Source organism: Nothoprocta perdicaria, unplaced genomic scaffold (genome assembly GCF_003342845.1).
Source record: "Nothoprocta perdicaria isolate Ctin4 unplaced genomic scaffold, notPer1 scaffold_80, whole genome shotgun sequence".
NCBI classification, from domain to species: Eukaryota; Metazoa; Chordata; class Aves; order Tinamiformes; family Tinamidae; genus Nothoprocta; species Nothoprocta perdicaria.
This window is the reverse complement of record NW_020456088.1, coordinates 503,037-517,197: the sequence shown is the minus strand read 5'-3', so window position 1 is coordinate 517,197 and position 14,161 is coordinate 503,037. Positions and strand designations below refer to the sequence as shown.

The window sequence follows — 14,161 nt, the reverse complement described above, 5'->3', positions numbered from 1 at the left end:
CGCCGGGACCGGCCCGCGGCCCCCGCCGCCTCCCCCTCCTCCCGCGCCGGGCGCCGCCTTCGCCTTTAACAAAGCGGCGCCGCCGACAAAGTTACCGGGCGCTGCGGGGCCACGTCCTCGCTCCTCCGGGGCTGCTCGGGCCAAACGGCCCCTCGCGTGGGATTAGACGCGTTTCTGCTGCCGCCCCCCCGCGCCTGGCTAGCTAAGGACACGGGCTTGACAAATGTCCGTCTAGAAAAAGCCCTTTCCTGAGCCGGCAACAGCCCCTGCCAAGTTTTTCTCTTTCACAGGCACTAGAGAGAAAAACAAATCGAGAAAACATTATGCAACTCCCACTTTGCCTGTAGAGATACCCACCCGTAAGGGCCTACCGGGCTCAGCAGCAAAGCAACCACCTCTGTTCAACTTCCCTACACCAAAAGGCCTGAGTTCTTGCCAGATGCTTCTGTAGCTCTTACCAGCTTCCTTAAAACTTGTCTTAGCATCTCAGCCCTGCAGAACGGATTAAATGGTGACAAGAGCACTTCAGCTTACCTGGATGCGAGTTACCCCTGTCCCTCACTAATACCGACATTTGGGCTGGACACCTCAGTTTTAACGAGCTGCAACTGGACACACTAAGATGGGTGCAACCCTGTGTTGCGGACAAGCCAAGTTCAACGTTCCCCTCTTGGTGTCCTTGTGAGGAGTCCCCTCGTGAGGAGCCCAAAGGCAACCAGCAAAGCCTCCACAAACGGGCACAGAAGGAGCCCCCCACCCCATCCTGCAGCAACAGCCAAGGTGCCCAGCCTCAACCGCAGCTTGCTGGCAGCCCAGTTCTCAAGGAGATTATGGTAAAATCTATAACAAAAGCATTCACATTGGGGGGGGGGAGAAACACCCTCTATATGTGTTTACTCCAAGATAAGCAGCTATTGTCTAAGAGCCATTGTGTTTGTCCAGGCCTGCACACAAACATATTCTGGCTACGCTGCTGCGTATCAGCCCATCTCGGTAGCCGCGCGCACGCTGAACGCTGGGCATCTCCCTCAAGCCCCTGGCCAAGGTGGCAACCATCAATATTTTCCTTTGCCTCAAGTGTTGGTTGAGCCCAAGTAACTGGCAAGTGAGCTGCTGAACCACTGCTGGCGCGTTGAGCTATTGGCCCATTCGCTTCAGCCCTCGCTTTAACCCAGGCAAACCCCTCACGGACATTTATCTTGGAACAGTTTAAATGGTTTCTAATTGATCATTTGGAGTCCAGGTGATCTCCAGGTGCTGTTAAACCAAGCAGGGTAACTGCAAGGGGAAACAATCTGAATGCTCCCCATATTGTAGGAAATAAAATTAATTTCTGTGCCTGTCTCACAGGTTAGGGCTCGGTTATGGAGCACCAAGTTTACCCCAGCTATCCTATAAAAGGCCTTCCTAGGTAAGCTGCAACACAGGTGAAGGACCTTCCATTTGCAAATTTACACAGAAACAACCATAAATTCACACTCAAAATAAGCTGTTTGTGCTTTTGTACCTTAAATTTACAGGTATTTTCAAAGCTGTTACACCCTTTCCAAAAGGGCCTGTTTTAACACTCCAGGTAATGGGTTACCTGAGTAATGCATTACCTGACAAGTTTGTTAGCACAAACAAAACAGGTTGCCATTTAATAATAGCTGCTCAAAGCAATAATAATAAATTACTCCCAGTACTTTTCCTTACTGTTCATGTGACCCAAGCTGCAACCTTAGATACATGAAGTCATATTAGCTGGCCTTGTTCTACCTAGGAGCTTTGTATACAGAATTGTATTTTCACACAGCTGAAAGATGCAATATTTGTTTTTTAAATTGCCATAAAAATCCTACTAAGGATGAAACTGTAATATTTACTCCAACAGTCAGGCAAGATCCAACACCAGCCATGCTATTACTTTGCCATAAAATCAGACCGTGAATTCTCTCTCACAAAAGGGACTTTCTTTTTTTCTTTTTAAGCTAGAGAAACTATGAATTTACTGTGTATTTGGATGAAAACTTACGGCTACTTGCGTGACAGGCTCCAACTGATTAACTCAAGGCTTCAACTGGCTCGAGTGGCTCAAGAAGCATTTAGAAGCCTCACCCGCTTGTTCTGCGCACAATTTAGAATTACTGACTTTTGGAGAATATTATCTTACAGCAACCAAAAGAAAACTAGACATACATATACACAGACACATATACATACATATATATATATGGTCTGCATTGGAAATGTTCCCATTAAAATTACAGATCCAATACATATACAAATAAGAGATGGGCTTCACCACAGAAGTGTCATTTGGTTACAAGAGTCAATTATAGTTTTGACCTACTTCATGGTTTTAAAATACTCAAAATTTTATGTTAAGAAGCACAAATGTGTGTCCACTCTTTTCAGACATTTGCTGCTTCTTCAGAACTTCCGCTGGGCCTGCAGCTTCAGACCTTTGACTCCAGTGGTTATCTAATAATAGCATAACAAAATCATAATAATTACTTAAGATTTAGATGCTTAGGGCTTAATCTTAAGGAAAGCAGGAAAGGAAACTCAAAGATTTTTTTCTTAGCTCGTTGATTCTACTAAAATGTAAAGGTGAACTGTAAGTACAGTTTCTCTATTACTTCTGCTTTTCATGTCCAAGAGTGTATTAGAAAATGGTAGTTAGACCTCTTTTTTAATGCATGTGAGGCCTTGTGGAGGTTCTGAGTTTCTAATGCAAGCAACCACAGTCTCCAGAGATCAGCATCAAACTATATTCTTTCCTCTTCCTTGCTCTCTGTACCTGCAAACATGAAATCAATTATATATCTGAAATGTAAGTCTGGGCAACAGCACATTGTAGAGCCAAAAAAAAGCCACACGCCATATATTGACTATATATTCATGCTAACATAGTATTGTAAATCTGATTTAAAGCCATTACATCTAGGATTTCATGTGCAGTAATAAGCACACCATTAGTAAATAAAATTTAAACAGGAATGTTAGGAAACTGAAATAGCTTTCTCAATGTAAAGCTGGGCTCCACACGGGCTCTCACAGAAAAGTTTTGGGAAATATTGCCAGGAAGATTCACTCTCTTCTGTCGCCTTTCAGACGTCAGGCAAAGGTCACCATCCCTGTGACAGGGCCGGCAGGGTAGGGCATGGCCCTGCAAAAGCCTATCATCATAATTAACACCATAGATAATGTGATTTTGAGGTAGAAACCCCCCAAAGCAAACTGGTGTCCATGGCCGCTTTACCTGCATGGTTGGTAGCTTCCAACCGAGCATCAGCACTGACAGCTGAAGGCAGCAGCATCGTAAACCACCTCCTCAAGAGCCACCAGATTTGCCCACTGCAGTATTTTTAGCACAACGCAGCAAAACCAATGAAGAAGCACAGAGTATCTCAGGTAACACAGACAACATTTCTGAGACAATCTTTGAAATGAAAAATACAAGTCTTCAAATCTCACGCAACCTCCGGAAATCTCCGATTTCTTTACAATGTTCTCTACTTCCATGGTTCCAAATGGAATTATTTTACCTGGCATGAGCATCGCATGTGGTGCTTTCTTACACAATGCTGTAGAAGACACTAGAGGACTGTGACCTGGGTCTGTTTTGCAAGTGCTGGTGTAGGTAAACTCTGCTGCAGAACTGAAAGGCTGGGTGCTGTTGTACTGTAGATGTGCAGTGTTGCTTACCCGGATCCTATGTGCACCAGGCACGGAAATAAAGCGGCGAGTGAATGAATTTTAAAAGGTTTTTAAATGTAAGACCCACAGAATAGGCAGATTACAAGTTGAAAAGAAGATGCAAGAGAAGAGGTGGAAAAATGGTCTATACCCAAACATACATGGGCTATAGGGCAATGATTCATTCCTAATAATGTGAATTGTTGGCTGCTAGCACAGGTAAGACAAAACTGTTTTCAATAGCATCACAAAGAAGCATGAGGGAACTCCAGTGAGAAAACAAATTCTGACATATTTCTATAAAGTAAACAAAATAGCCTTGGCTTTTTTTAACAGGTAAACTATCAAACATAGCTTTTAGGAAGAAAAATGGGAATAGGAAAAGGTAAGACCATTTGTGATAAGCACTTGAGAAGTAACCACTGATCTAGTATATGTGGAATCACATATGTGATGTGAGATCAACAGTTTGGGAATCACCAAGTAACAAACGGAATAAAAAACAATAAAGGGAAGATTTGGTAAAGTCTTTTTTCTTCTCTCCAAGAAGTAATACAGAAGACACCTTTCATAAATTAAAAGTGCATTATTATACTATGCATCATTCACTGTGCAAAAACAGTGGACATGGCAGTAATGACTCACTGAGAAATGCACAGGGAAAGGGATGTTCCTAGGATAGGATCATAGGATAAGTAAGGCTGGAAAGAACCTCAGAAGGTCACTTGGTCCAATCTCCTTCTCTAAACAAGTCAGAGTTACTTTCCAAAATAGCATTCAATTATTTTTGAAGTGCAATTAATTGTTTACATAGCTCTGTAATTATACATGGTGCTGAAACCCGGCAGTGTGACCGTATCCAAAATACCTAATGCTGCAGAGGAGACCACGGAGATCAGGGCATGCAGGTTAGAGTCGGATGCCCTAAACGCTCCCAAATCCTTAACTCCTTCAGTGAGCCCTTTAGATGGCTCTAAAGAAACTCCTGGTTCAGACCTTCGTAGTCCTTCAGAACCGCCCTTCAGAGGCACCTACTTCTCTCTTTGGATCATGCACTTAAGTGGAATTCAGGTTATTTGAATACACTTCCTACTATTCATTAGGACGCTCCTTTAAGAAGTCAAATAAACATCATCATTCTTCTAAAGCTTGGAAAGAAAACAATTCAACCAGAAACTGCAACACCACAGCACTACTGGAAAAGAAACCGGGACAGGGTGACTGTGGGGGCTGGAATTCAGTCCCTGCCCTGTCCCCACGGCCCTTCACTAATACTTGCTGTAAAAGATCCCCACCACGCAATAGGGCCAAATCCAGGCAGCTGCATATTGCCCAGGTTGACTATGGGCCTCATGTTGAAGGAAATCCACTTTTCTTCAATGCCTTCCTTTGGGGAAGCAAAAAAAACAAGTTTTTTTGCTCACCTATGTTGTATACTCCCCATATCCAAAACAGCTTTTAATGCTCACCAGAACGGAGGCCAATAGACAGGACTCTGTGTTCTTGGGCCTGCTGAAGGACAGAAGGGCTCCCTGCTTGGAGGCACCGCTCCAAACTTAGCAACCTTCACAGCATTTCAACACAAGCCAGCTATGAAAACTATCACACTAATTTTAAAAATTTAAGTCAAACAAGGAAAACAGCACAATTTGGAGATAGTGGGATCACTGAATGAGAGCCCAAGCTGGAACTCAACAAGCTGATTTACATTCAAGACGATTACAACTTGACTTTTTAAAAACCATGAGCACATTTAAGTCAGTGCAGACAAGAAGCTCCTCCATATTGCCTTAAACCTTGGCTTGGAAAAGCCTTCAAAACCATGAGGTAGAGGTCACTTAAAAAAAAAAAAAGTTCTTTTTGCTCATCAAGACAAAGTAAAAAGGGAGAAAAGTGGAAAATATTTTTCAGACATTTATTTACATTAACTTATCAATAAATTAGGCCCCCGCTGGAAGTGCCTGCTGAACCCAGCTGGAGGTGCAGTGCCCTGCAAGCCCTCGGAGCAGGTGCACAATCAGGAGCACCTTCCCCAGCCCCTTCTGCCAGGCTCCCTTTATCTGAGAAGGCCACATGCAGACCTCACTGAATACTGGAATGGCTGTCCTGAGTTTTAGTGTTTCTTCACTGCCAACAAACACATGTGAAACACAAATTATTTTATCTCCAAGCTGTACACATGGCCAGACAGGACAGAAAACACTCTCCCATTCCATTCTTTTTAAAGAGGCAACACAAAAAGCCATCCATAAAACAATCTTTTATTACTGTATGAAAGACATTAGGGAAATACTTCCTTTGATCTGCTTATGGATAACTTGTCTTGCACGTATTCCCCAACAATTTGGTCAATGTTCCGTTCTCCCGAGGCCCCTGGCACAGCCTGGCCTCCATCCACACTCTGGGATTCCCAGCCTCCAAAACACAGCGGTCTCCTTAGCTATGGACAGGAAAAGCCACGTGGTCCTGGATGGACCCTGAGGGTTGTCTGAAGAGGCCCAGGTCAACAGCGCAACTACAGCCATCCCACAACCTAACAGCGCCGCGCCAGCCATTCCCAGCGTTCCCTCGGGTTATCCATGAGCACAGCCACAGCCGCTGGGAAGAAGCAGAGCTTCAGTTCCCAGAACACTACTACTGCTAAGTACACCCAATCAATGCAAAACACAACAAAAAAAAATGGCCAGATGGAGCAATCAGCAGATTTAAAGAAATTTAAATGATTCTTCTACCTTTTTGTTTTTTTCTTCTGAATTTTAAGTTCCCATTTGCCAGCCCATCTCCACAACTAAAAGTGTCCAGCCTGTTTCTGAGGAAGGTTCCCTTCTGACGCAGTTCTAGAAGATCAAGAGGAACCAACGACCAACTAGAAACTCATCAATCATTTGTAGGGCGGTGTTTTTTTTTTTTTTTCCCCCCCCTACAAGGAAATAAAAGGAGCAGGAAAAGAAACAGGAGCAGAAGCCCAAACTATAGAGGACAGGGGGTGGGGACAGGGCCTAAGGAACTGAAAAAGCTGGGAGAGAAACCATCCCACCGGCCAAATGAGGTGAAGATGGGCGAGTCTTTCTAAGCAACAGCAGCTTTCAGAGCGTTTATCTGGAGGGTAATAGGAGTCCTTAGTCAGCCAGACATCTATTGGAAAAGCAAAATAACAGAAGCAACAGCCCAACATTGTTGTGATAAATGTTCAGGACAATGGTTGCACAAAGCTGAGCATGTCAGGAGAATAGTTATTTATCCTTTGCTATTTGGGAGGGTCGCAGTCGAAAGCCTAAATCCGTACAGTAATTTGGCTGAAAATGGTAAAAAGAGATACAGTTATCCCAAGGAAAAAGAAAAATGAAAGACATAGAAAAAGGAGAACAGATCTTTATCTTAATTTAACTGCAAAAAGAAAAGCAAATTTCAACAAACTATTTGAAGGTTTTTTTTGCTAGGATCTCTTGAGAATAGCATTTGAAGGAGGGCTGGCAGTCATTATATTAGAACACACACAATGGCAAACTATTCCAGTGCAGAGAAAAGATAGGAAACACAGGAAGAACAATATGGGCTGCATCAAAAGCAGCAAGTAATAAGGGTCTGAAAGCAAAAAGATTCATGTTAGAAATGGAAACAAGGGCTTTTAATGAGGATAAAGGAACAATATAAACAGCCAGGGATAAAATCCCAAATTCTGAGATAAAATTCCAGCAGGCATTATTGCCACCGTGCAATACAAAAGGCAAACAAAAGTGTCAAAAATACTTCAGAAGTAAAAATAAAGACAAAAAAAAGTCAGTACATAGCACGTAAAAGAAGAACAAATGAATAACACATCAGAATCAAAAACTACTCTCTGCCTTTCAGCCTTCATAAAAGTGATTAATTATAACCAAATACTTTAAATTTTTTTTTTTTTTTTTTTTTTTGGCTAAATAGACACGGAAATTCAAGTCAGCAGGAATGGATGAAATTCGTATTGTACTTAAGAAAACCAGGAGTCATCTCTAAGCCATCAGTGATTATCTTTGACAAGAATCCTGGTGAAGCTGCCTTAAGATGTGTGGGCCATGCTAAATAAGCATCATTCAGCGGGCATTTATTTGCAAATTATTCTCTACCCACGTGGGAGAACATCTTAAAGAGACTTCTTCCTCCAGGACATACATGACGGAGGGTTATAAACACTTTTAGAGGACAAAAATCATAATTAAGATAGTTTTGATAAATGGAGAAGTGGTCCAAAGGAACAGAACAAAGCTTAATATTAAGTAGTGAACTTTGAGAGATCTATTAGGTAAGTCAGCAGCATGAAGCTGTTATCAAAGGAGGCAAATCTTATTCTGGAAGGTATTAAGAGCAGTTAAGTTTGCTCAGGGCAGAACAAAGAAGACAATGCAACCTCCTAAGGAATAAAAGTTTGTTATAAGAGAGGGGACAATTGTTCTCCTTAACAACTGTGCAAAGACTTAACTATCAATGGTACAAAACTGGCTTCATCAGCAAAGAATATTACGTTTTATTTTAGAAAATCACTGAATCTTGATTACCTAGGAATACAGTGGAATTGCATTCACTGAATACGTTGATCGAGTTGGAGAAAGACGTACCAGAAATAGCACTCAAAAGAAGAATGAGGATGACCCTTAAGTTGCCTGTGGTCTTACAGTTCCATTTATGTATGACAGTATCATGAAAACAAACATTCATTTTATTAAAAATAAAAAATGAATAAAAGAATATTAAAATAACAGAAAGAAAAAAAAAAGGAAAAAATATTGTGTATCTATCTTACCATGTTTTGATGGGAAAGCTACCTAGGAACACTATAGATGGTCACGACTACCAGAGAAAGACAGGAAGAAAAAGCCATTATTATCCCCCAAATCCCCGTCCCACCAGGAGTCCTTCTGGATCAGCTAAGGCTTCTGAAACAGCCCCACAAAATGCAGAGGTTCTTAGCTGCAGAGCCTGCGCTTTTGGACCACATCTGCACTACCCAACTTTGTGCTTCTTGCCTGGGCCACGCAAGGGATTCAACTGCAGGTACTTGGAAGACTGTAAAATCATAATGGATCGAATCAGAAAACTGGCAAAGTTTCCTAATGCTGATTTCTTCTGCTAGCCTAATTAAAACTGTTGACAAGAATTTATTGCCAGTAATGAAGCATTAAAAGAGTAAATCCCTAGATTTGGGGGGATAAATTGCCTAGCTGGATAGGATTTCCAACAGCTTCCTCGACAACATCGATGTTGGTAAGTATAGCATTTCTAGTTAATAAATATATTTATACTGGAATGGCTAGCAAGAGGATTTGCTGCATGTGTGATAGAATAAAAAAACACTATGAAACACATTAAAGGGGAGAATATTCTGAAGGGGCTAGATATAGTGTTATTATAATACTTGCATATTGACATATCTGTATGAAGGTGCCTCTAGAATACCATAAACCAGCTATGAACATAAAACATTTAACTTAGACTATTATCTTAGGTACAATAATACAGAGGATCAAAACTAGAACTATATTTAATCAATATAGGTATTTTAGTGCAGTTGGTAGAACAAGTCACCTGCCTAAATGGTGCCAAGAACCCTCTCTATTGCATTTTTTAAACCAACTGCAGTATGTAATGCGTATCATGACTACAGGTTGTAGAAGTCTCTCACAAACACTTGTAAGAACTCCTATATTACGGAATTAACATGAAAGAGGTAAAAAAAAAAAAAAAATCAAATGAAATTTCAGGGAATGCAGGCTGTAGCTTCCCAGGCACCTGAAGCTGGCAGTGCCACCCAGGCCAGCTCTGCCCTTCCGCACCCCGGTCGCTCGCTGGCCTCCCTCCTGGTCCAGGTCTTTCCAGGCTCTTTGAAGCCAGCTCAGTTTCCCAGGGCACCTGGGCACAGGGCTCTGCCAACGCCTGGCTCAGAGCAAGGGCAGAGCCAACAGCGGCAGCAGCAGCAGGGCAGGGCAGCCGCTGCGGAGCCACCTCTAGATTTATGGGGCTTGGGGAAAATCACACCTGATTCATTCCACTAACTCACTGCCTGCCTTTCTCTAAATCAGGAATAAATCGAGATTTTGAAGGTTTTTCCTACTTTGCCTTTCTTTTGAAAGAATGAAGGCATCGGGGCTATTAGAAAAACTTGCTCCCCGCAGTTCTTGAAGCAAGTGCCCAAACTTCTGCTGATCACAAATGGAAATGTCTGGTGTCATCATCCAGTACTGGATAGTTAAAACGCACAGAATGCTAGTTATTTCAACAAGAAATAATGTCCATTTCCTATTACTTATCTCAAAAAGAATAATCACAGAATGTCAGAAGGAGTCTGACGTGTTAACAAGAAAAATGAGTCTTCACAAGCAAAGACAAGAAAATTGAGGTATTTTATATTTTGGGCTTTGAAAAGCCTCTTATGTCATTGAAGAAAGGATGAAACACCTGGCATAGACAGATCAGAGTGGGGAAACCAAAAGATTGGGTTCTTATTTCCACCTCTGCAAAGACAGACCCTGTAATCAATCTACGTCATGTGCAGATTTCAAAGACTGACTTAGTCTTCCGTTACTGTCTGATGGTTCTTGGAGATGCTTGCATGGGAAGTGTTCCATAAGCCCAATGGATTATCATATCCAAACATTAATAAACCAGCAGCCACAACTGAAAACTGCAAGGGAGGAATAATTCAAAGCATCCTTAATTTGAAAATGTGGCCTGTTTTCAATTGTGAAAATTGCAGGCTAAGGTTATAGAGAAAAAACCACCTCCAATATTAACCCTAAACTCACTCACCTTTAAGACACAACGGAGGACATCAGTGCAAATTAATGAACATTCATCAACCCTGACAACACTGTGAAACAATTCTATAAAACCCAGCTTTCCTGGTGCTTTTAGCCAAGTGCCCAGAGACCTGGCTTGTACAGCGAGAACTCCAGGCCACCCTTTGCCTCGTGTCCTCCTCCTTATCCATACAGCGCTTGTACAAAGTCCAGCATCCAAAGACCTCAGTCTTTCCACATAATTATGACAATCCCAAGCTGTAAGCATGTATTTAAGTATGTTCTCATTTTATCTCACAATATAAATTTTGTATTTGCAAATGTTAAATTTGGAAGTGAGAGGGAAGTAGGTACTAGTAAGTCTCAGACAGAAGGTGTGTGATAAACTAAGGAAGCATAACTGGGCTACGTTACGGTTCCTTAGAAATGAGTGTCGATACTTTAAATATTGGCTTACTCCAACACAAATGCAGTTATGATGATTAATAATAAAAAAAAGCTTAAATAGTTATTTCCTGACAAATATACCGTGCTTACGTATCTACAAAACTATCTACATCTGTGAAACCAGTGGTCTTTGAAAGGTAATGCAGCTGATACTGGGCAAAATAACTAATGAAATAGCCACGGAAAAAAAAAAGTAACTACAAATAAGCACAAAAAAAAAAAAAAGTTTACACCGGTCAAATATCAAGCTTTTCAAGACCATTATTCTGTGCCATTTTAAAATGCATGCATTTGCAAAACTGATTAAAAACATACATTGAAAGCCTAATGGATGACGAAAATAAAGTTTATAAGGAACTTACATACCAAATTGTGGCGTAATTGTTATTGTGACCACAATTAAGGAGACTTTTGCTACTAAACTTTTTCCAAGATCCAGCTTTCTGCATCAGCAGATACTGCTGCTTACAGCGTGGATAGATTAACAAGGCTCTAGTACTTAAATAGATTACGGAATTGCTTCCTGCACCTGTACAATACTATTCCAATATCTTTTCACAAATAAGCAGCTGTCTGCACAATGTCAACACAGTCAAAATGGAACCAACACCTTTTCCTGCAACTTTTCGGACAGCGTTCCTGTCACTCAGGCCCATACCCTGGGAGTCAAGGTTACAGCAGGTAAGTATACAAGATTTCAGGCCACACAACAAACGGTCTCTAAGTATTTCCACTTTCTTCTATACCAGATTAGCAAGATTCACGTCCTCTTTTCTAACCATAGACCTATCAGTTAATTTTCTCACTCTTTTGTATCTTCCGCACTGCAGCTTTCTTCTCCTTTTTGACTTTAAATGTACTTTTGCCACCTTTTCCAATTCATTTGAAAGTTGATATTCAAAAAAAAAAAAAAAAAAACTCATTCATTGCTTTGATTATAGTTCCTTGTGTTCTTCTTCTCTCTTCCTTACGGATTGTATCAAGAAAGACCTACTCATTTTCAGTGTGAAGGTGCCGCATGGCCTAGCCCCTCTCTGCTCCGTGCAGCAAGCCGGTCACCAAAATGCAGGGAAGAAAATCGGCGTGGTTGTCTGGCGCTTCAGGCAGGAAACAAGTTATCTGTGAAAATCCTCAGGGTGACAATGTTGCCCTCCTTTAAATATCTCCTCCAAATGTGATGCCTATGAATCATTCCCAACGTCGGAGACAGCCGGAGCACCTGAACTCCTCCTGCTCCTATCCTGCTCGCAGCTTTCCCGCTGCTCCCCTCCTGCACTTTCCCAAGACATTTCTTATATTTACACATAGTCTTATCTCTGCATTTAGATTATGAAGCTGTTTGTGCAAAAGCAATGTTTGCTTATGCATTTGTACTGGATGCAGTGCAATGGTGCCCCAGCCTCTAGGCACAATTATAACACAAATAATAAAATTGAACCGTTCACCTAAGATTACGTCTCCTGACAACGCTGTTCGTAAAACTGTGCACTCAGGTATGTCTTTCCTTCAAATAATAAAATAAAAACATTGTCCTAACACAATTCTCTACGAGCAGCAGCTCTCCCGGTAATGACACCACAAAAGAGTCTCTAGCTGAGGGCACAAAATGACTGACTCCTAGTTCTAAAGGAAACCTCAGCTGGTGACATACATGGCCTTCAAGAAGGCAAAATACCAACCCCCAGCATTTTCAAATACTGTTTTCTTCCTTAATGGAAGCATCCATTGCTCAGGAATTATTCTATTTTTTGCCTCTACTGTTTTAACGCAGGGCTCTTAGTTTTATCATTACTTAGGCTGCACTTAGACCCAACACTCAATGGAACATTTCCTATAATGGGATAAAGCGGCTGAACAACCTGAATGGCTAATAGTGATTTAGACCTGTGATTACAGTACAGAAAATGGTCCGACATATGCTCTTTTATCTGTTTTACATGAGGCACATGAATCCAACTGGAAAGCGCAAAGGGAGAAGGAGAACATATCCAAGCAGTTGGATGAAAGCAACACAAGTTGCTTTTACTTTACTTCTGCCTCCGCTTGGCTAATTGTAATAAGTATTGCATAAATAGGAAGACCTACAAAATAATTCCCTTTTTTTTCTCCAAAAAAGGATGCAATTAAAAAGCCTCTTCAATTTCAGTCTTCATTTCCCTTCAAAAAACTTACAAAATCACTATTCCTGATACAAAACTGGCTTTATAAGTGTTTGTGATGCACAGTGTATAATTATAACATCTTTACCAATATTACTGTTTTTCCATAAAGAAACCCAAGGATACCAAGCATGATCAGCTTGCAGTCCCACACCAGAGAGCAGCAACTCAAAAGAAAAAAATATATATTTAAACATTCTCATTTTTGTCTCCACCAGCTTCATTTCTGGCCCTTCCACAAATGTTTATACTCCTGTCAAGATTAGTAAATATTTTTACTAGAAAATATTTATTTCCTACTAATAGGAAATTACTATTTCCTACTAATACTGCTTGACAATATTCCCACAGCAACAGAAACCTAACTGAAAAAGGAATTACCTCTGTGACACCCCCTTTCCACCAAGCATGTGCACAGTCCCGAGCTGGCACAAAAGAAATGACAATTTTCACAAATAACAGTATTTGCAGAATCCTCGGGTGAAGGGCAGCTCACTTTTTATACTGTGGCTTTCGGAACAGCCCAGCACACTTCGGACACATTCTTATTTTCCTTCCTAAAACTTAATTTTAGCTAAAACTCAGAAAGTTCCCTGTATGAGCCTTGGGTTCTATACGCAATGCCAACCTGAAGCGTAAAGGCAGCGAACTTAAACAAATGCCTAAGTGAACGCCCGTGTCGACCAACTACTTTCAACTGGCGTTGTGAGGAAAACTGCACTGGGCTAAAACGTTAGATTTTTGAAGAAAGAGGCTGCGAATGACGCATCTCCAGCAAAAGCGGCGGGGGGAAGGGCAGGAGAACGGCGACATTAAAATGTTTCAAGGGAAAGTTTCACCGAGAAGCGTAAAAAAACCATCCCCACATCCCTGACTAATGACAGCTTCGTCCTGGAGCATCTACGCAGCGCGAATAGGGAAAACCAACCCAGGTTATTGCAGGAACTGTGCAGGATGCAGGCGCGCGTCTCCTCGGCACGCGCTCGCTCCTGCTGCGGGATTCCCTGCGCCAGCCCGGCCGCCCGCGCGCTCCAGCGGCCGCCCGCGCGCTCCAGCGGCCCCTCCGACACAAAGGGCCCCGCGCCCGGCGGCGCCGCCGCG

The 14,161-nt window shown here is 41.9% G+C and overlaps 1 protein-coding gene across 1 annotated transcript in view; it reads right to left on the bottom strand.

Annotated features, from left to right (window-relative positions):
• The window catches only part of KMT2C (lysine methyltransferase 2C), a 164,518-nt gene that overhangs the window by 149,248 nt on the left and 1,109 nt on the right, over nt 1-14,161 (bottom strand). The window lies entirely within an intron of this gene.